We start from the raw sequence: 22,922 nt of genomic DNA on the forward strand, positions 1-22,922 counted from the left end.
AGCAAGGTCTTGTGTCTCTCTACAAAACAAAAGCTGACAGCTGGTTCAAGCAGCTCAATAAACAACTGACAGGGAGGCTTGAAATATGCCTTTAAAGTTTTGTATTTCTATAAAAGAAAGCTAGTGGATGTACTCGGTCAAAAAGATTCAAGGAAAAATACAAAGAGCACAAAAGCACTGCAGCAAGTCCAGTTTAGTAGTTAAGACTACAATGGGAAAGTCAGGGACAGAAACTCAATGGGGAATGAAGAAGACCTGCTAAAAGTATGAGAATAAAAACTTCCTACTTTCTGATTACTTTACCTCACTCTCTTTGGGGGTTAAACGTATCACATCTGGATTAATGTACTTAAAATGTCCAGAAATTATCTTTCAAGCCTGATTTATACAACTATGACCTACGCCGTGGGACAGCGTAGCCATGAACCCTGAGCAAGAGCCTGCACATGCAGCCGACATACTCCTCCTCAAAAAGTCAACAACACATGTAAACAAATCAGATGGCAAGACATGTGATTGGTCAGCTTGGTAGTACTGGGTGACTGTTTGTCTCTCAACCTTGCTCAACTGAGGAGAAAAATTGTAAAAGAGCCACAATCCATATTTTGGTTTAAAAGCTATTCTAAACCATTGCTTCTTATCCCCACTGCCAACTCTCAGATGCTTTGTCCAGCTTATCAATTTGTAATAATAAATAATGTATTTAAAAACTTTAGTTTAATAAGGTTAAAATTCTGAAATTTGAAATGTCAGATGAGTTAACAAGATATAAAAGTGAAAATAAAGCATTTAATTACTAAATTTCTTACTGCATATCAGTATGAGATATCCAAAAACTTGACATTGAACTTGTATTAATAAAATAAGAATTCAATATATAGGCAAAAAAGTCATATTTTTAAATCTTAAATTTTAAATTACTGTAGTAAAACAAAAGTGCAAAAGCATAAAGTGGCTCCCTGTGTTGAGTATCACTGCTCTAGAGTGATAAAGATAGCTGCAGGCGGCAATACGAGTCAAATCTACTTGAAAGCATCTGAAAATATAAGCCATAAATTTCCTCATCTGTATCTCTCTCAGGGATTCAACAGGTGAAAAACTTTCCAACCTCTGCTTCAGCTGATTCAGCAGCCATACATATATTTCCTCTGATGTCACCTCTCTTTTCCTTTTTGCAGTAATTACCATAAATCTAACCTTGAAAGCCAGTGGATTGGCCAGATTCCATGTCTGTCATCAGAAAGACAGTATATCTTGCAAAGCTTCAATCTAAAATGTTCTCAGTCTGAGAATGACCGTACAATCAGCATCATTGAGGAGAACGAGGCAGTAGCTACAAGTGCAGTCAAGCCTTTAAACATTATGTTGAGTAAAAACGGTTAGGGTGGATGCTGGTATAGTGGCAGTTGTTTAAGAACATGAAACTATTTCTTTATTACAAGAAGAGCAGACCCACACTAATAGCTTTCATTGTTGGAGATGTTTGATCTTCTGCTGACCAGCTTTGAAAAGTTCAGGGCTGTTGGAGATGAGTTTAGGAGTATCTACAAGTTTTTATTATATCGATGCTTTGTCCACATAGAACTGGTGTTTTGGGAGCCTGTCTCCGCGTTTAGAGCCAACCCCCTCTTTTCTGAAAGTGAGAGAGATGCATTCAGGGACAATGGGAGAAGTGAAACTCCTGTGAGAAATACACCCTGGCGGCTCAAAACATCCACAAAATTTACACTTGATGTTCACAATAAAGTCATTTTATTCATCATGTGTGGCAAAAGCCGCAATACATCGAGTATACTCAATATACCACCCAGCCCTAGTTTATGCGAAACTTTCTAAAATGAAGAAGAATTGGATTGATTTCATCTCTGTTTCATTTCCTGACTGGCTCCACTGATAATGAAGAATTACGTATTGACTGTCTGTCAAGCTTACATGATGCACAATGTTGATCCAGTCATCCTCCGAATCCTCTTTAAGGGTCTGCCTTTCACAAACACCATCTATGGGGTGTTGCCCACATGCATGTGAAATATGTTTCATCCCATGGATATGTGGCACAGTACATCTGGTATATCCAGTAACAAAATATCAACTGCTGCTCAGTATTTATCAGCTCCAATTCCAACAGTGCACTTGGTCTCAGCTAGGAAGAAGTGAAACTTTCTTCTTTAGACTCATGTTATTCCAGCAAATCCTCGAACGTCTTTACAATTAAAATACAAACAACCCTCCCTAGTTTATTTGCCTGAATAAATAAGTTGCAATACCGTTTGTAACAACCCAATCATTCACCCAGGGCCACCAAAAAAATTAGGAACATTCCTAACACAACATTTCCTCCGTGATGTATCTGCAAAAAATAATTTTAGTTTAGTTTAATCATACTAGTCTTAGTATAGTTTGTGTGCTTTGTTTTAACTCAACACCCAAACCAGCCCACAGGTCATCCCCACAAACTGAAATACACAAACTTTTCTTGATAAAATTTAATTTTCCTAAAATTATAACCCTGTCACAAAACATCACTGTGAACTAACATGACCATGAACAAAGGAGAGCAAAGGATATGTTCCATATCCACGGCAGTAGATATGAATGATGAATGAACTCTTATTAACCGAAAGCTGGAAATCGACGTACAAAGAAACACACACAAGTCTTAAACAAGTATCAGCACAGTGACTCCAACCTGTAAATGCCCAAACAAGTTAACCCAAAACCAGCATATGTAATGATTCCCAGGGCAACTGGTTAGGAAAACCACAGGTGATGACAAAGCGCTTCTTCTGCCCTCTTTCATGTTAAGTTTATGATTATGGGGTGTGAGAGAGTTGGAGAGACCTTGGGCGACAGGCAGCTACACAACACAGGGAAGGCATCCTGCATCCCTTTAATTAAAGCTAATAGGCAGTAATTACAAGGAATCAGTCAAGAGACTGTCAATAACCGCATTGCTTTTAATAATAATATCGACAAAAGCAACACCACAGCGTCCCAGCTACGTACTAGCAGGCTAGACATGGCTTCAGGACACATTCTTTTAGAAATGTTCAGGTTGTCAGGAGAATTTCAGGACATTTTAACCCCCTCAGGAAACTCTTTCACAGCTCGGCTGTTAAGCATACCAGTTTGACAGGGCTGGCTCAAGGCAAATAAGGTGAAGGTAGGGAGTTGACCTCCTTTTTCTTTTAATCTAGGTGTCTGCCATAATAATAAAATGACAAGTGGATCATTAGTGAAAGAATCAATGATATTCATTTATAGAATTTAAGCATGTTTAAAAGCACAGTGCATAAAAAGTGAAGACAATGAACCCTTTTTAGCATTAAATGAGTGTACTGCTCCTTTAGAAACAAGGATGTCAATGTTGAGGTGAGTTAGTTTAAGTTAGGGCTGTTTTTGTGAAAAACAGGATTGATAAGAGACTATTTTCATAAACTTTAACTTTAAACTATCAACTTTTCTTCCACCCATAGCTTTAAGTACTATGCAAACGTGTTTCACTCTTAAATTAACTTCCACTTCAAAAACAATTTTGGATTCAAACACTGCTAACTTTTTGACATACTGACCTCAGCGATGTAGGTTATAATAAACGTTAAAGGGGGGACCGAGGTTAACTCATTTGACACACGTCTACTTGGCTTCCAGCCGTGTGTAGACTCACTGACGCTCCACTACTGAAGACGCATGGATCCCAACTACGCACAACTTCCCACATTTAGGATTTTCTCTCTGCTTCAATGAAGCTCACAGCAGCCGTAACTCAGGAGCTTTGTCGTAAAACGGGCTACCGAAGTCAGACAACCCTTTACAAACAGGGCAGACCTAAACGCAGGCACTTCTCGTGATATCCTACCGTGTTTTCCTCTTTTTGTCCCCCGATACTTCGCGTTCGTTGTGGGCTCAGCAGCGTGCGGGGGCTCCGTTACAACCACGAAAAGTCAAAGACTCCTCCAGCCGCTGTCGAAATATCCACAAGTGCCTCCAAACTAACAGCTAACCCCGACTTAGCAGCGACCCTAGTGAGGAGGAGCGGGCTGCTTCTACAGGGAGTGTATCCTGCGGGAATGACAAACAGCCACAAACACTCACAAGCCCCGGCTCCCTGCTCCCTCCAGAGGGACGCAGGCAGGAGGAGGTGGGCTGGGACTGCACCGCAGAGCACTGATAGGACGACAGCACTGTCTGCTTTAACCCGCTCACTGCCACAGCAGCGGCACGCGCCAAGGCACCGTCAGAGCACGTAACTCACGTTTATTGAAATTTTAAAAGACACCCTATGAGGAAGAGGAGGACAGAGACTGGTCTTTAGCTGAAGTGGCATCAATGATAGGCAGAACAGAAAGTTTCAGAAACTGTAAAGGAATTTTAGTCTGTTAGCACTACTCAGAACTAACTAGAGCCAGTTATGGAAAGTCAAATACATTACAGGAAGGAGCGACCAGGACACCATGTGAGGCACCTGTGATGTCCACTAATCCAGGGACATGCAGACAGTTTTAAGGAGCAGGGCCCAACATTCACAAAATGCAAATTTTTCCACCAAAAATAATTAGCTTTATTCCTGGAATGTAAACAGACATTGTTAACAGAACTTTAAAATAAATATATACATAAAAAAAACCTCCCAACCTATGGTCTGGGCTCCACTAGGGGTGCTACAAGCATCTCCAGAGCTTTTTCTGCACTGAGGCTGTCAAAGTTTGATTTGCATGTTTTTAATAAAATCATGGGAAGCACGTGGATACGTTACAAAAAGCTGTAATAAGTGTGAAGACCAATTTGGGCTTGACAGAAAAAAAGGTTTGGAACCACTGTGTCGAACTGAGTGCTACAACAAACAGTAGCCATGTTCACATGAACACAACCGGTCAGAATAAAAATGTGTCATGTAAACATACCAATGTTGATCTATTGCCTCACAGGTCAGTAGGAAGGAGGAAAGACTGAATGATCACCTGGCGTGGATTTAAAAGCACATATTAAATTATTTTCTTCAGAATTGGTCTAATATTTGGCATGGGAATCACAAAATATTATACTTCTGCAAGTGTGCAAACCAGGCTACAGTACATACAGGTGATCCTGCCTACATAAATGCCTCCCATGATGGATAAAATTATGCATAACCACCTGTATGAATTTTGTTAAACATGCTGCTGCTGAGCACGGTTCAAGATCACAGACATGCGTGTAGAGAGAGGAGGAGAGGAAGTACTGCTGGGGTAGATGTGTGTGTGGATGATAGACTTAAAGTTTAAAGCAGTGATCAGACTCATAAATGAGTTCAGGAATAAAGAAAAGTAAATAAAATTAGCGAGTGAATACTCAATAGTTTAGGCACTGAAACTAAGCAGTGAAAAGACAATATCAGAATAGCCAATGTCAGGCTGATCTTTGATGCTAGAGAAAATAGGAGGAGAGGTAAAACTGGCCGATTATAACAAAATTAAAGTTAGTCAGACACTTCAGTCTGGTGTTATTTTGGTGACCCCTGTAAATAAAATGCTATCATCTAATATGAGTAAATGGTTAGATTAAAGAAAATATAAATGAAAATTTGGAAATAAATAAAATAATCGTGTTAAATGTCAGGTATTGGTTGATTGTGCAATACTAGTGAACTTTTTGGTGCTTGCATGTAATAACGGTCCATGAACAAACCCAAAATATGCCCCCCTCCCACACACACACAGCTCTATCCCTGGATTTCCAATTGTATCCACTGTCCTATCTCTAAAATAAAGGCACAAAAACAACATAATAAATGAAAATTTAAAATTAGCAATTTTTTTCCATCAGTAAACTTTCAAAACGATCCTTTTTAAGGTCAAAATGTGTTCCTTAAAAGCAGCGGCGTCTTCTCAGCAGGAGAGGAAGTTTTTCACAGAGAATGCAGCGAGGGCAGAGGGCCATACCTGGCTTTAATTTCAGATGTCCCCCATGATTAGGACACAGTTCATAGAAAGCTGTAATCATCTGCAGTGGTGGGGAACTGTGGCAGGGCTGGGCCTGAGGCAACTGAAAGCATACGGCATTTAGTGCTTTGTAGTTTAATATTTTAATATAGCCCTGACAATATTGTTGTCCTGTGTTGTATTTATATTTATCATATTTGTCAAGCTTATATGGTCCTATGGGTCTGCAATGAAGTATAAAGTTAAGTGAGAAAGGAGGACTGGATACAGCTTTAATTATTAATTCTGATTCACTAATCACCTTCTTAGAGTTTAAAAGTTTACAATTTCACGCCAAAATATTGGAACATTCCAGCAACACAAATTTTAAGATTTTATTTTACTATCCAAGAACTTGACTTGGTTGTAAGGTTCAGGCCTTTTGTTGAACAAAAAGAGCATTTAGCATTTTTTTTTCTTATTTTTGAGGAAATATTCAGTGGATTGATGAAAAAATGTTAAGCAAAGTAATTCCTAATAAATAAATGGTTGCAAAATGGTTCAAAATGAGCTCCACCTCAACCATCAACACTTGTCCAACATAAAGCTTAGCTGAACATTTAAATACTTGGTCCATTCATAACTGGACAGTATTACCAGCTGGTTAACCAACATAAAATCTTAGTATTTCCTTTCAGTTGAGGCCTAAAATCTTGGTGTTAGTGCAGCAGTTTGGTCATGATGTGCAGAGGTCTGTTAAAATGTGTTATTCAAGTTTCTTGACAGTTTAACCACTTGGTGGTCATATGAGTAAATGTGACTGGTTGCTGCTGTGGTAATAACATACACTGCACCAAAGGCCCAGGTGTAAAATGCACGGCATGCCACTGTATCTTAGTATTGTAGTCATAGCAGTAATTGTTATAAAAACATACTTTCTTACATGTTGTTGAGGGGAAGGCCAGCTCCCTGGGGGTGCGGTCTCTGAATCATAAGGTCCTAAAATCGTCAGCCAACTCACGGTGGTCAGGCAGCCGGTCAGCTCAGGTCAATGCAGCTTTGCTCTGAAAAAACAGGACAAAGATCTTTCAGCTCCAAACCACTGCTGAACGTCTTTTTCCTCCATCTACATCAACACTGGGATGTGACTGCGCCCAGAAATGCCAAGATGTGTTCTGGGTTGGCCATAATATTGAAGAATGATGCAGGAGCTAAGTCGTCATCCTCAGCTGCATTGAGGATCATCAGACTCCAATAGCAGAGCTCGATAGTTAACCAGTAAGCAGCACTGTATTAAAGAAAAACTCAAAGACAGTGGCTTAAGCATGCTGGCCTTGTGCTTGCTTATCAAACATTGCTTGGACAGAAAATATTCAATGATGAGGCCATGTAAGGCAAAAATAATGTGCAATGAGTTGCTAAATAGATTTTTAAAGGTGCCATACAATACACCAGGGGTGTCCAAACTTTTTCCACTGAGGGCCACGTACAGAGATATAAAATGATGTTGGGACCACTTTGACATCCACAAGGCGAGGTATATGACATTGATTAAGTCAGAAGCAGAATAAAGGAGGAGCTGGGGTGGAGGAGGGTTGCATTAGCAGCTTGAAGAGAGAGCAGCAGAGCGTGGCCAGGCAAGAGCAGTTTCGGCTGATCGGGGCAGAGCTCGACTCCATGGCCTGCCTTAACTAACGCTAAATGCTCGATTTAGTGGCTGACAAGGCAAACAGACAATAATTTCCAGGTTTTTGTGGATACCAATCAGATTTCAGGGAACCCTGTTTGCCCCTAGCTACTAGCTCTACCCCTGGAATGTTGTAAGTACTGCTTTTTTCTGCTGTTACCTATCAGGGAGTTAGAAAACAAGATATTCTTATTATTTTGGTTGCCAGTATGTTTACCGTATACAGAGTTGTCCCAATGTAGTCACAAAACCACATCAATAAATTCTTCTTGTCAAGATGTTTGTTTACAGATTTAGCATGGTAGCACTATCTTGTGCTGAAACGTTGAAGTACAGTACAGCCAAACAAAATCTTCATGTTCAAATGTCAGCTTTATTTCCTTTTATTTCTATAATTTGCTGCGGGCCAATCAAAACTGGGCCGCGGGCCGCATTTGGCCCCTGGGCCATAATTTGGACACCCCTGCCATACACTTTTGAATGTAGTCCCCTGTAGTTTAAATAAAACACCTGTCTTCAGTAAAAATATGATGTGAATCATGATCTAAACAGCCTTTCTCAGACTAGACTGTTTTGGTTTGTGTCATTTTAAAAGTAACTAAGCAGAAGGTGTTTTTATAATGGATCAATGTGGTGTCACAATGGGCATAGATTCTTATCAGACCATCAGATTTAAGAAATACCACAAAAATGGATTATTTCAAATTTTGTGAGATAGGCGATACTCTAGATACTAAAATATATGTGCAAGGATAATAAAAAGGTGTTTTCATCCTTGTTAATAAATTCATAAACTAAATTAAACATAAACTAAATTAATGCATATTTTTCATGTGAAAGGTCTTATTTTATGTTAAGGAATGGCTTTCATATATTCTGTTTCAATTTGATTTTGCTTTATTTGCACAAAAAAGTGCTGCCCTGCTTGAGGACGTCTTCATTTGAATGTCAAAAAAGAAAATTCTGTTTAAATCACACATGCAGCTCACACAGAACATGTAAGGAATATTTTTGGAGTGCATGCTTTGACAAAAAAAAGTAGGAGAGCAGAAGGTATCCTTGACTGCTTCAAGGCATTGCACACATCACTGTATGTGATCACGACATCCAAACACAACAGAGAGGTAACAAAAAAAAGGAGGGGAGAAGAATTAAGGGGGGAAAAAGGGAAAAAAAACAAGCCCCAAGAGTGTTTGAGCATTGTGTAAAATTAAGTGATCCATTTAATAATGAATAAATATTTAATTATGAATAAGAGATGGAGACAAAAATGCAGATAGGTACTCTCAGGCAGCACCGGTCACGTGACTTCTGTCGGTCTGACAAGCGGAAATCAGGGAAACCCTATCCCTTTACAGCTTTAGTGGTGAGGACAGACATCTCCCACCAGGTAAGCAAGACCCCCCCTACAATCTTCCTTGACAGGCCCACTGGGGCCTGAAAACTTCTGGTTACTCTTTATTCAAAAGTATTAAAGGAAGGCTCATATGAAAATATAAAAGCACATAAGGTTTAGCACTAAGGAGGATGCACACATTTAGTTTGCTGACAGGAATTTTACCAGGATTTGCTATGGTAAATTTTCTTTAAAATAGTTTGAAAAACATCAGTCAGTGTGGGTTCATTTGCAGCTCTTGATGTAATTTTGACCTATTGATAGATAGGCATCTACAATTCTGCCAGAGGGGTGCAGTGGGCACATCTGGTAAGACCTGCAAAAACAAGTCTTAGATGTATTCAGTGTGTAATGCTGTGCTTTGTAGTGAGGCATGATATTGGATTTTTGCTGATAGCTGCTGATATTTCCAAAGTGATTTAAGCTAATACCAATACCGATATAAACACATTTTTAATTGTAAATAACACGAGTGTCTTCTGCGCAATGACAGGCTGAGTCAAGTGCAGCTGAGACAAAAAGGAGACAGTCTGGTAGTTTTACATTTAGGGCTTCATTCAAAATGTTCAGGGCTCAGGGTGGATCCTCTTGAGTGTCCAGCACCCAATCTCACTATCTACAATGATATGAAAAAGTAGTGTTTGCCCCCTTACTGACTTCTTATCAATCAAAGATAACTTGAGTAAATACAAAATGCAGCATCCAAATGATGACAACATTCATTAAGGAAAAGGCCATCGAAACCTACCTGGCCCTACGTGAAAAGAAATTGCTCCCTTAACCTAATAAGTGTTTGTCCCCCTACCATTAACTGAGAGTTCAATGTTACTAGCCATACCCAGACCTGATTAGTGTTAGACCTACTGAATCAAGAAACCTCTTAGATAGAACCTTTCTGACAAAGTGAAGCAGGCTAAAAGATCTCAAAAAGGAACATATCAATCTAAAGAAATTCAAGAAAGTAATTTCCAAGGCTTTGGAACTTCTAGAATACCAGTGAGAGCCATGATCCACAAATGGAGAAAACTTGGAACACTGGTAAACTTTCCGAGAAGTGGTCAGCCTATCTTCAAGAGTGTATTGACGACTCATACAGGAGGTCACAAACAAACCCAGAACAACAGCTAAAGACCTGCAGGCCTCACTTGACTCGGCTAAAGTCAGTGTTGATGATTCAACAATAAGAAAGAGACTGGGCGAAAAATAAAAGGCATCCATGAGAGAGTTTCAAGGCCAAAACCACTGCTGACTACAGAGAACACAAAGGCTCATATCACATTTTACAAAAAACATCCTGATGACCCCGAGACTTTTGGGAAAATATTTTGTGGACTGAGATAAAAGTTGAATTTTTTGGAAGTTCATCTGGAGTAAAACTAAAACAGCATTTCATCAAAAGAACATCATAACAACAGTCAAATGTGGTGGTAGTGTGATGGTCTGGGGTTGCTTTGCTGCTTCAGGACCTGGACCAGTTGCAGTAATTGATGGAACCATGAATTCTGCTCTCTAACCGAAAATCCTGAAGCAGAATGTCCAACCATCATTTCATGACCTCAAGCTCAAGCTCAAGCACACTTGGGTTTTGCAACAGGACAACGATGTGAAACACACCTGCAAGTCCACCTCTGAATTGCTTAAACAAAATTAGGTTTTGGAGTGGCGTCATCAAAGTTCAGACTTAATTCTGGCTGTTCATGCTGGAAAACCCTCCAGTGTGGTTGGATGTAAATAATTCTGTAAAGAAGAGTGGGCCCAAATTTCTCCGCAGCGATGTGAGGGACTCATTGCCAGTCATTGCCAATGTTTGTAGCTGTTACTGCAGAGGGTAGAACAACCAGTTATTAGGTTTTAGGGGGCAATGACTTTTCAACATGGGGCCAGGTAGGTCTGGATTGCTTTCTTCCCTTACTAAATGAACTCAGTGATCAAAACTTGTTTTTATTGACTCAGGTTATCTTTGTCTGACATCAAAATTTGTTTGTTGATCTTAACCATGTAAGTTTAAAGCTGACATGTATGCTGCTTTGGGTTGGTGCATCTAAATATCCACAAATACCACCACAAAAACCACTTCCGTAAACACTATGATGTGCAGCCAGTCACAATGTGCTACATCAATTTAGCTACATACAGCCAATCATATTGTATGATGTCACTAGCAGACACAGGACCCTGTGCTGATCTGACACCTAAGCACATCTGGTAGCTACACTGTGTTAAACCATGTATGTTAATTTAAGCTGACTATAGTTCAAAGGACAGAGAAAGGAGAGATTTGAGACTGCAAATACGAATCCATATGAGGTAGAGGAGAGTGTAAGGACAAGTCCAGCTGCCAGAAGTGTGATCAAAATGTGAAATTGTCTGAACAGACATGGTTAGATCTGGGACACAGTCAGGGACATTATCCAGAGTGGAGAGAGAAGGAGGAAAAGATGAGAGGCAGACAGACAGACATGCAGAGAAGAGAGACAGACAAGTCACACAAAGCCTGTTTAGGAGGAATTTAGTGGACAGATGTTTGTGTGTGTGTAAATTGCTGGAAGAGAGTCCCACTTAAAGGAGACTTAAGTTAGCGTTTGCTCAAAAGGAGAGCAGCCTTTGAGGGACTGCTCAAATATACACAAACTCACGAGCCTTTTACACCCCTTCCATCTCCTCCAGTAATGCTGATTATTCTCTATCAACAGGCCTGAGGACAATTTAAGTGAGCCGAGGACATCATCAATACAGGTCTTTATTAGCTTTAATTATTAAGAGGACAGTCATTACATTCAATAGAATAAAAGCCTTGATTAGCAGTTACTTACAGAGTTGTGTTTCCTTTTATCTGTCTCTGTTTTGTCTTGACAAATTAGATCCTCCAAATCAGGGGAATGTGAAAATTTGAAAACAGATTTGACTTTTAAAATTAGAATTAAAAAAGCATAAATATAGTAAAGAGATGTTTGAACTTATCATAACACAGGAAGCAAAACTAACCACTAAAAGGCCTAAATATTAAAATATATAATGTCTGACATAAAAACCAGAGGAAATAATGGGCCATTCTGGCTCTGGAGGAAAACTGTGATAGAACTTGAAAGATCACATCCATGTGTCAAATTTCGCCCAGGCCCCTCGAGGCCTCAGAGACGTGGGGACTAGATAGCCTCAGGAAGGAAAAGTTAAAAAAAATATTGTTACCTTATTTCGTGTGGTTGAAAATGTTCAAGAGGTGTTAGATCACATCCTGCTGTGATTCGCCGTTTGGCAGACAGAAATACTGGAACGTAGGCAGGGACGTGAGGAAAGACAGAATGGGGGAAAGCTGCAGAGAAAAGGATGAAAATGGGTATGGGGGAAAGTTATGAAGGAGGAGACGGTGCAGTGGAGAAAAAACACCCCTTTCTTTCTCTGATTACAAGACTCAGACACAGGAGAAATATTGAAGCTTCTGTGTCGCTGCAGTGTCACCACATTCAGCAGCTGGAATGCAAACTAAGCAAGTCTAGAGACTTCCCGACCACTTCAAAGCATTTTCTCTGTCTCTATCGTCTTCCCGCTCTTTTAGTAGGACTGTTATTCTAATGATAAAGTGTTCAGCTCAGCTGTTTTCTCAGACACTGCACTGTTTTGTTTTTATCCACCCATAACAAAATCACACAGGGTCATCACAAAACAGGAATTTATAATACTGTCTCTTTATGTATGAAACTTTCTATTTCAAATCACTACAAGGGCACGTTATTAGTAATTCTGTTACAAAATATCAGCCCCCTTACTCTGCAACAAAGCCACTCTTTTTGTCCAATTATACTGTCCATTAAAACAACTACTTTGGTCTCCCTCTGGTGCATTCCAGATGTTCCACTTCAAATACTTGTCAGGTCTACTTTTAGCGCTGGCTAGTGCTAAAATGCATCGATCCACACAGAGCAGATTGATCCAAACAGCCAGAAAAATGTGAATGACATCCATTTAACATCAAAAATACAAACACAACAAAATGCACAAACTCTCGAAAGTAAATCCTTACTTTATCAATATTATGTCTCATCCTGTGGCACAAGCAATGGGTCACCAGTCAGTCATGCAGCTACTATGGTGCCATTTATGAAGAAAAGGTAACCTTTAATGTGGAAAACCACTGAATTCTACATGAAACCACACATTTTTTGTAGCACCCAGTATGGCGGTGATCCACCACACCTCTTACTGGGTGCCCAGGACCCAGTAGGGCCCAGTGGGTTGGACCAGACCTTGGGGGATGGCTGCATGCGTCGTAGAGGAGTCAGATGTGAAAATGCCTGGAGAGATGGTGCATGGGCCTGGCACAGGCCTGGACAATGACCATCAGGAGGCCAGAGCAGTATGTGGTGGTTAGTGTGTTGACCCGGCATATGCTGACCTAACCTAAAAATTAAACCATTTAACTTAAAATCTTAATTTCATCAGGTAAAACTATAAGTAAAAATAATCAACGACTGTATTTTTTTCAAGGAGTAAGACTAAACTAGCTAAGACTAGATCTCTGGTAATAAAAACTCTGACAAAATGTAAGTTTTGTTTTCGTTACAGAGACTAAAAAGAAAATAATCGCCTTTACAAGATCAATAAAAAAACTAAAATACATTGACTTTCCTTGACTAGAACTGGACTAAAAGGATTTTGGGTTTACCTCGACTAAAACTGTAAACGTTAAAAATGAACAAATTAACACTGCTTCCAAATCTACCCACCTATGGCAGAAACAAAAATCTGGGGGAATAATGTAGAACTCAGAGTTCTGCCGTGATCTTGTGATCTCAAGTCTCCAGCTGCTCTGCTTGGGCAGCTCTCCACTGGGCGAGGTCACTTACTGTCAATCAGAGAAAAACGCTGTGCACCCAGAACTAGGGCTGGGCAATTTTTTGCAAATTAGATTAAACCACAATATCAATCAATCAACCTTTATTTATACTCAAGATATCATTGAGGGGCACCCTCATTTACAATGATGTCAAGTCACAGGTACAGAAGAAATTCAGAGAATACAAACCAATAGGAACAGAGGCCTGCTGCAATTTTCTAATCGCAGACAGTGCAATATTTCTTTAACATGAAAAGTGTCAAAATGCCAGTTTAATACAAAACACAACAGCAGAGATTTTATGCTCTATGCATACATTTAAGGTTCTTTATAAGAGATTTTTTTTTACAAAAACCCTACTTTTCTTCTTAATGTATGTTTTTTCTTATTCAAAACAAGAACATTGGGGAAAAAATGGCAATTAGATTATTTTGGCAAATTGCTCAGCCATACCTGGAACCTAGCCCAGACAGAGTACGTGGAATTTAGGGGTAGGAGCAATTTATACAGGTGCTTTGACAAAATATGGAAGGCCCTGCCACATTCCAAACGAAAACAATTAATCTAAATGAATATATATATATATATATATATATATATATATATATAGGAAACGATTTAAAAGCTCAAGATACTGTTTAACACTCTCAAAGTCTGATGTCCATAATGATAACAGCAACATAAAGCAAGTGTATTCACTTTGCAAAGCGTCTCTGTTGGCTTGTCTGGGGCTTCAACACAAGCTGTGCACTGCAATGGACCGACCCGGTTCATGTTGAGCTAAATGCTGCAATGATTCATATCACAACGGCTTAAACAACTGTTTACAGGTGTGTTCAAACTTGTGACTTTCTATGATGATTCAACGACACAGGCTGGGGCTTTTAAGGAGGTCAGCTGGAAACACAGTAGCTCTGTGCACTCTCCATTATCTCTACAAGAGCCAAGTTAAATCAATATATAAGCACGCTACATCTAACACATTCCTCTCAATAAAAGTCTGCAGGGTTTCCTCCAGGATTTTTTGAAAAAGTGGGGGAGGGCTTGGCCTACCCCCCCAGTATAAACACGCACAGATTTTTTTTTTTTAATGAAAATTATGTTTTTTATGCTTTTACTTTTCCTCCCCCTTACAAACATACATGAACACTTTAAGATCATACTAATAACAACAGCCTGGGGATATGACTTGAATGAAAGACTCTTATAGCGGGATTCTGCTTTTATTATGTCCTCTTGCAATTATTTTATCCCAGAGGAGGCACAGGTAAGCCTCAGCCTTTTAAAGTTATCAATATCATGATAACTTATAAACATTTATCACTCACTTATTCAACAAGCTAACGTTAGTTAATTAATCCTTGTTGTCCACCTGCACTCACGGACGGACACACAATCTCTCCTCTCTATCACACATACACAGACACACACGCACAACTACTCCTGTCATCCTCTGACTGTGAAGCTCGCGCTTCTCCCTCTTCTCTCTCCATGAGGCAAATATCATGGATTAGATGAACGCCTGACAGTCAATTGCTATTGTTTTTGTCCAGTCTTGTATTGTAACAGAAACAGAACAAAAGTTCCGTCTGAGTTTTTACAACAATGAGCTATTTTGAGATCACTAGCATCTCATCTCCATCATGAGACACGGTTGATGATGAATGTAACTACTCTGGTTTACCGCTAATTATCAGATTATAATCAGGGAAGTACTAAACTAAGAGAAATTCATATAGTAAAATTTACATTTTTGACATCTAATAAAAAAGATTATAATCCTGAAGGCTTGGCGGCTTTTATTTTGGCATGATCAATTACACGTAGCAGAAACCCTGGTCTGTAGTAACTATTTTGTTTCTGTGCTTTTTTTTTTTGCAAATATAAAAATAGAAATATTGTGTTCTCAGCAGCAGCTTGACACTCCTCAGCAGGGGAGAAATGAAACTTAAAACTACAGGTGCAGATTCAAAGAACTGAACCCACAGAGACTCATAAATCTTATTCTGTAATCTTAAGAACAGACATGTGTTGAGTTTGCCATCACAGGCTTGTTTCTGGGTAGAACGGGGCTACAGTACCTGTATATGGATTTAAATGTGTTATTGAGTTTATTTTGTAGTGCTGTGAAATAATTCTCTTACCATGAAGAGCAAATAAAAAAATCTATATAAATATTATACCCAATCGCAAGCTAGCTGTGAGACAAACTGAATGGCACGACTGATTTCATGTTTTCTGCCATTTGTTGCAGAATCCCTTTGCTGGTGAAACAGCATTACAGTAAATTTTGCAGCAAACAGGTTTCTGGGAATAACTGGCAAAAAATGTTCGTGCTTTGCTTAATTTTGGCTCTGCCCTGCACTGCAATTTGTTGTGCTCCACAGAGCTAGTTTTATGTCCTTGTCCCTCTCATTTAAGAGTGGACAGAGCCCTGTACTGTGAGAACACAGTCCTTGGCACATCACCACAGTTTCTGAAACAAAGAGGCTGGTGCCAAGGCAAATGGAGTGACTTCATCCTGTGTCATCTCCCTGAAGGACGAGTGGGCTCTTGGAAGGTCCTTTGAGGGTTGTGAGCTAGAGAGCTGAGAAGAAATGAGCTGAATAAAAAAGCCGTCCTGGTTCCATACAGTTAGTCAGTGCTCGAGGGAGAATGGTCATTTATGTTACCATTTAGCCCCCACTTCCTGGTTGATGTTTAACACTTTTAGTGCCAAAAAGGTTTTTGAATGAAGTAAAATAAAAACAAAGAAGCAAACACACTGGTGCAAGTGTCAGGGCCTTTCAGACCATGAGGTATGTGTGTTAGAGCTGGTTGTCTCTGGCTCTGGGGGCAGTTAGTGCCGAGTTAGGGGCACTTGGAGCCCTTCCCACTCCCTGTGGAGAGGTGTGCGCCAGCAAGACGGGAACCAGGGCCTCTGCAGCTGCTCTCCTCACACACACACTTAAAAAAAAGCAAGTTTGTTTCACATCTCTCTCACTGCCTCGTCCCTCCATCTGCCTCTGTCTCACACTGCCTCGAGTTCTGAGTCTGAGCTATGAGATCAAACACAGAGAGGCTGTCCTACAGGTTGCATTGATTTTGAGACATAAAAACTGGACAAGCTGCAGTGATAAACTTACGGCAAGTGTAACATGAGTGAACAAAGGGAACAGCGTCAAATAAAACACACTGAACACAGAATTTGATGATAGAGTTTCTTCTTCAGCACGCTTTTTCTTTCTCTAACCACAACCAGATGAAAATTTAAGAGCCTCCAGTGTCAAACGGGCCTCATCCAAACAATTTATTTTTGAGCTAATTACTCAGTTTTAGGTAGAGATGCACCAATTGTCAAAATTAGGGTCAATATCGATGTTTAACATAATTTAGCCAATGCCAATAGTGATTGGGGTTTTTCATCACTTCTTTTATAATAATAAGTTTATTTATACAGCACTTTTCAAAACTTCAGTTACAAAGTGCTTCACAAGAAGTCCGACACAGGAAACAGATTACATAAATTCAACAATACATAGAAAAATACAATAATATAAAACAAAAATAATGAAAATCTAAAACATCAAAACATTGGTAAAAACAAAAGAAGTACATATAAAGCAGAGACATTTTTATTTTTATTTTTAAGAGAAGGCTAATCTGAACAGGCGTGTCTTTAGAACTGATTTAAAAGAAAATGATGAATCCTAAAGTCTGAGACCTTCAGGAAAACCACTCCACAGGGTTGGAGCCCTCGCCGCAAATGCCTGGTCACCTTTTGATTTTAACCTGGTTTTAGGGATGGATAAAAGGTTCTTATCAGAGGATCTTAGGCATCGCTTTGGCGTATAGAAAGTTAAAAGCTCTGAGAGGTAGCATGGGGCCAGACTGTGTAGGGCTTTAAAAGTCAAGACTAAAATTTTAAAATCATCTCTAAAACGCACAGGGAGCCAGTGAAGTGAGGATAAAATAGGAGTGATGTGTTCATGCTTTCTTGATCTGGTTAAGAGTCTAGTAGCTGCATTTTGAATGCACTGAAGCCGTGAGAGTAAGTTCTGATTAAGACAGCTAAAAAGGGCGTTACAATAATCCAATCGTGATGTGATAAAAGCATGAATAACCTTTTCCAGGTCATTAAAACTAATAAAAGAGCGAATTTTGGAAATGGTTCTGAGTTGATAAAAACATGACTATGAAAGCATTTTCAAATGAGGCTCCAGGCTGAGGTTACCATCTAAAATAACAACAAGGCTCTTTACTGTAGGTACCAGGTTATCTGCAAGATCTCCAAGAGCAGAACTGATTTCATTAAACACATGTTGTCAGACTCCCAATGAGTCAATGTATGATTTCTCTCCTGTTTGACCATTAATCAGGTCATAGTTTACCAAACTGATCACTTCTTCTGCTCTTTCTGAGATTGAGATCTCAGATGACCCTGAGAGATTGAGATGACCGTGAGATTGATAGGTGGATTAGTGCAGCATTGGCAGTATTGCACATGTTGTACCAGACTGTTGTGGTGACGAGGTAGCTGAGCCAGAAGGCAAAGCGTTCAATTTACTGTTTGTTCTGACCCTCATCTATGGTCCAACAAAGCTCATGACCAAAAGAATGAGGTCCAGGGTTCAAGCAGTTGAAATGAGATTCTTCACAAGGGTGGCTGTACTCAGCCTTAGAGATAGGGTGAGGAGCTCCGACACCCAGAGGGAACTCGAAGTAAAGATGCTGCTCCTTTGTCTCAAAAGGAGCCAGTTGAGATGGTTCAGGCATCTGATCAGGATGCCTCCTGGTCACCTCCCTGTGGAGGTCTTCCAGGCATGTCCAGCTGGAAGCGGACAGTCTGGCTGCAGACTTTATATCTCAGATAGCTAACAGAAGTGCCATAATTTGCCGGTACAACATATTTCCGGTTTAAGATTTTTTTTTCTTTAATTTAACTTTATTCACAAAGCCTGGTAGTTACATTCATGAAACCACACTGCAAACATTATAGACTAAGAAACATATACATGAAACAGAGAAAAAGGTCAGATCCAGGATTAAGTTATGTACAAACCTATTTTAGAAGTAGTTACATGAATAGTGGTCGCTTTGGCTTTGCTAGCTTTAGCTAAGGCTAACATAGCTTTGCTATCTACAAAATTAATTTCACTACAGAAGCTAATACAGCTATATACAGTGCTTAACAAATTTATTAGACCACTGCCAAAATTAAGGTTTATGCCACAGCTGCCCTAAATTAACAGCACTGGTAATTACCAAAATCACTTTTTATGTTTCTGCAATGGTTAATACACCAATATGTAGAAGCTCTTTAACCCAAATGACATTTTTAATGCTAAAATAGAATTATTATTGTTATCCATGAATTTTCAAATTTACTGATTTACAAAAAAACAGAAAAAATAGTAAAGCACATTATTATTTCTTGATTAATATGTCAAATTATAGTTATTTACTTGCATTCCTGAGTAGAAAAATGAGTTTTAGTGGTTGAATGTTATGCTTGATTCATTTCTGACTTCTCAGAGAAGCCCAGTGAGCCGGCTCAGATTTGGGTATAAAAAGGTGAATTCAGTTTGAAATTCCTCATTCCTGTCCAAAATGGTAAAACGTGGAGAGCTCACTGAAAATAAAAGAGTCCACATTAAAGCACTTCATGATGCTGGATGGTCTCTGAGACAAAGATGACAGGTGGTCTAATACATTTGTTAAGCACTGTATATCTAGCTTTAGCAACGTAAGCTTTGGCAAATATAGCTGAAGCTAACATAGCTTTGCAGCTTATGTAGCTGCCTTGTGATTTTAACTTTGGCTACATTAGCTACTCAAGATTTTTTCCTATAAGCAGATGGTTTACTCAGCTGTGTTAAATGTTTTGTTAAATGTTTTTTTATTTCTAACTTTTGGTATTGTAACCCTTACCTTAACCTTTATCCTAACCCTAAAGTTTGAAAATAAAAGTTAAAACTAATTTGTTTTCTAAAGTTTAGGCATGTATTTCTGTTGACAGAGACAGTTTCTCACATGAACAGTCTGTGGTAGGGGTCGTCAGAGATGTAAGGCCTGCAGCCAGACTCCTCTCAACTGAGAGGAGACCCTGAAGTAGACCAGAGACTTGCTGGAGGGATTATAAATGTCATTTGGCTTGGGAATGCCTCAGAATCCCCCAGGAAGAGCTGACAAATGGGGGAGAGGGATGTCTGGACTGACTTGCTTTGCCTGCTGCCAACGCAACTCGGCCCCGGATAAGCAGAAGAAAATGGATGGATGGATGGATGGATGGATGGATGGATGATTTTAAAATCAATTGACAGCTGAATTTTGAAAGTTAATTAGAATTAAACTTTAATAATGAGTCAAAAACATAAGCTTGCAACATCCAATCATTTCAGATTAGTATGATAGTCTTTGCAGTTATCAGGAGTTTCAGTTTCTCATTGTTAGAAGGGACTCTGTGTTGCTTTAGGACATGTAGGGGAAACATTGTCGATGCTTGCTGTGGAGGACATTTCATGCTCGAGGCTTTTTGAGAGACAGCTTAGATTTACAGTCCAAGTTCAAGGTTCTGATTCAAGAAAATTCTCAGAAATCCCAAACAAGCCTGCAGTCAGGTATCAGAGACATTTAAAGTGAAGCCCTCATATTAAATCTCCACACATAAGAAACTGTTAGGAGATAAAAAGACAATCAAAAAACAGAGAAATCATCTTGAATTCCAGGTACGTCTGTGTCACAGGGAGCTAATTCTTGACTACAAATGTGTGTTCATGTTTTTTTCCATGTAAAAGTGTGTGTCAGTGTGCCTGCCTGTGTGACTGGGTGTGTTTTTTGTGTGAAGGGTCAGGTGTTGGGTGTCAAAGCGAGTACCAGCAGAGCGTAATAGAGACACGGTGGGAAAGCAGCAGGTCTGACACCAGTGGGCTCAATGATAAATGTGCACTTTGACAAATGGACCTAAAAATAATCCCATATAGGTAATCCTGTCTCTCTCCCACATTCTCACACACACACACAAACACAGGGTAGATGGAGCACCTTTAATGTTTGTTTTCATATGTATGAAGGGAAAGAGCCAGAGGTTTAAAGCAAAAATGATTCACTCTAAAATCATCCTTCTGAGTAAACAAACTTCAGTGGAACACTAAGGCCAGAGATACACATGCTGTTAACTACAGGTGCGCTGGCACATGATGGCTGCCATGAACCCCCTGTACCGGGTTTGACATGTGCTTGTCCTTAAAAATGAAACACAGACGCAAGACGCAGTTTACACAGGACAAGCAGAGGCAGTGTAGATTTGTATAAAATCTCCATGTATATGATGTATTATTGGCATTTTTGACACTGCACAGTAATGAACATGTCTGTCAAACCAGCTGGTTTTCAAAAAGTCTGCATTAAAACCAGTAAAATGATGTAAATAATGTCAGTGTATCAGTTCAAGAAGTGACAGCGTGAACTGTAAACTTTAAGCTGAGTGCATCCAAGACTGTATTACTTTACATCATCATCACCATCATCATTGAGTACATACTGATATATGATTGTGTATTAGTGCTACAGAGGATACATTAATTTTCAAGAAAAAAAAATTATCATAGTGTTATAAATTCATGAGGAATAAACTCTTGATTTTAAAAAACCATACCTGATGAAGCAGGTTGCCTCGCACAAGTAGTGTTTGAGATTTTGAGTTTTAAATTTCTGACTTTAAAGGTCAGAAATATCTGACCTATAAACATGAAAATTTAGAAAAACTTTATGACTATAAAACTCAAAACTTTTGAGCTTGGTTTCCTGGGAGTGTACAACTCAATAAACTCACAAGTTTTACTTATTTTTTTTATTTAATTTTTGGAAAATGAACAGATCCATTTTATGTTATCTTTTCAAAAAGGCCCTGATAGGCCTTTGTACTAAAACTAAAAACTGACACATTTGCGAGGGCTCTCTCTCTGTTTTCAAAAGCTGCTGTAAGATGACGCCTAAGGTCGGCTGTAAGTCTCCAGTTAACACAGTCACTAATTTAACTCAAACAATGGGAGCATTAGATCTGTGTAGAAATGGAATGCAGATTGTGTGTTTGGTTATCATTAAAAATCAGATTATGTTAGTTCTGGTTCTATAATGAAAATAACACTAACCTCCTCAAGTGTCACCATGTTTGTAGTTTACCTCCCACACATCGGATAATTGTAAACAGCCTGAGGCTCTCTGGTGTACGCTGTACAGGTATCCTCCATAACTCTAGTCCCATATAAGCTAGTGTATTAACAACTATGCTTATAAAGCAGTCTGTCACAACCACATAAACTGCAGGTATGTCTTCAGCCTAATGATGCCTTACTTTTCCCATTAGCTTGTCTACTTCACAGAACATCTGATTCCACTGCAGCACTGAGCCATGCCAACCAAAAACAACCCCTACATCAAACAGAAAACTGATACAGTACCACAGAGGAAGTCAGGGTGTACAGGTGTCCTTTGTGTGTACAGGTGTGGGTAACACAGCTTACTCAGGGTGATGGTAAAATGTGAGGGCTAGTAAAATTATGTGTGTCTGTCTGTGGGACATCCCTGAGCCTCATCTGTCGGTCCAAACACTTCCATGGCAGCAGGAACTGTTAGGGCCAGACGTGTACACACATACCTTACAGACCAGGCGTCTGTTTGCAATTGTTCTTTTAAACCTTGACTGAAAAAAAAAAAAAACATGTTATTATTATAATGAATCAGAAAGGTGGTAACGGCTTTCTGGCTCCAGGACGTGCGGCATCAGACAGGAACAGTAATGCACCAAAAATGAAAATAAGTGGAAAGTTGTCCAGCTTGCTTTTGCCAGGGTTGACTTTATTAGCTGTATATGTCCATAAATATTTATAAACACAATATGATTGCTATAAAAGCAGACAAGTTTGGAAAAAAAACTCCACACCCTGAAAATGACGGAGGCCCAGTCTTGGCCTGGTATTCATCTCAGAGTCATTAAAACCAGGGGGGAAATTATTAGTGTCAGGCTTATGGAATTACATCACGCTCTGGGTCAAGGAGCCTCCCCAAACAGGATTTAAAAAGGAGGACCAGTGGTCCAATGATATCTGTGGTCTAGTATACCTA

At 39.4% G+C, this 22,922-nt stretch overlaps 1 protein-coding gene across 6 annotated transcripts in view; it reads right to left on the reverse strand.

The window, feature by feature from the left end:
* disp1 (dispatched homolog 1 (Drosophila)) overlaps nucleotides 1-22,922 on the reverse strand; it is a 105,263-nt gene that overhangs the window by 34,280 nt on the left and 48,061 nt on the right. For 4 of the 6 annotated variants that reach the window (XM_041805031.1, XM_041805035.1, XM_041805034.1 and 1 more), the window contains one exon: nucleotides 6,844-6,964. The gene's annotated coding sequence lies outside the window, so the exon portion shown is untranslated. Of the gene's footprint in view, nucleotides 1-3,859; nucleotides 4,489-6,835; nucleotides 6,965-22,922 lie in introns of those variants that run through there. The other 2 variants (XM_041805032.1, XM_041805030.1) reach the window with 2 other exon arrangements.

The sequence above is a fragment of the Cheilinus undulatus genome, linkage group 14, assembly GCF_018320785.1.
Source record: "Cheilinus undulatus linkage group 14, ASM1832078v1, whole genome shotgun sequence".
NCBI lineage: Eukaryota > Metazoa > Chordata > Actinopteri > Labriformes > Labridae > Cheilinus > Cheilinus undulatus.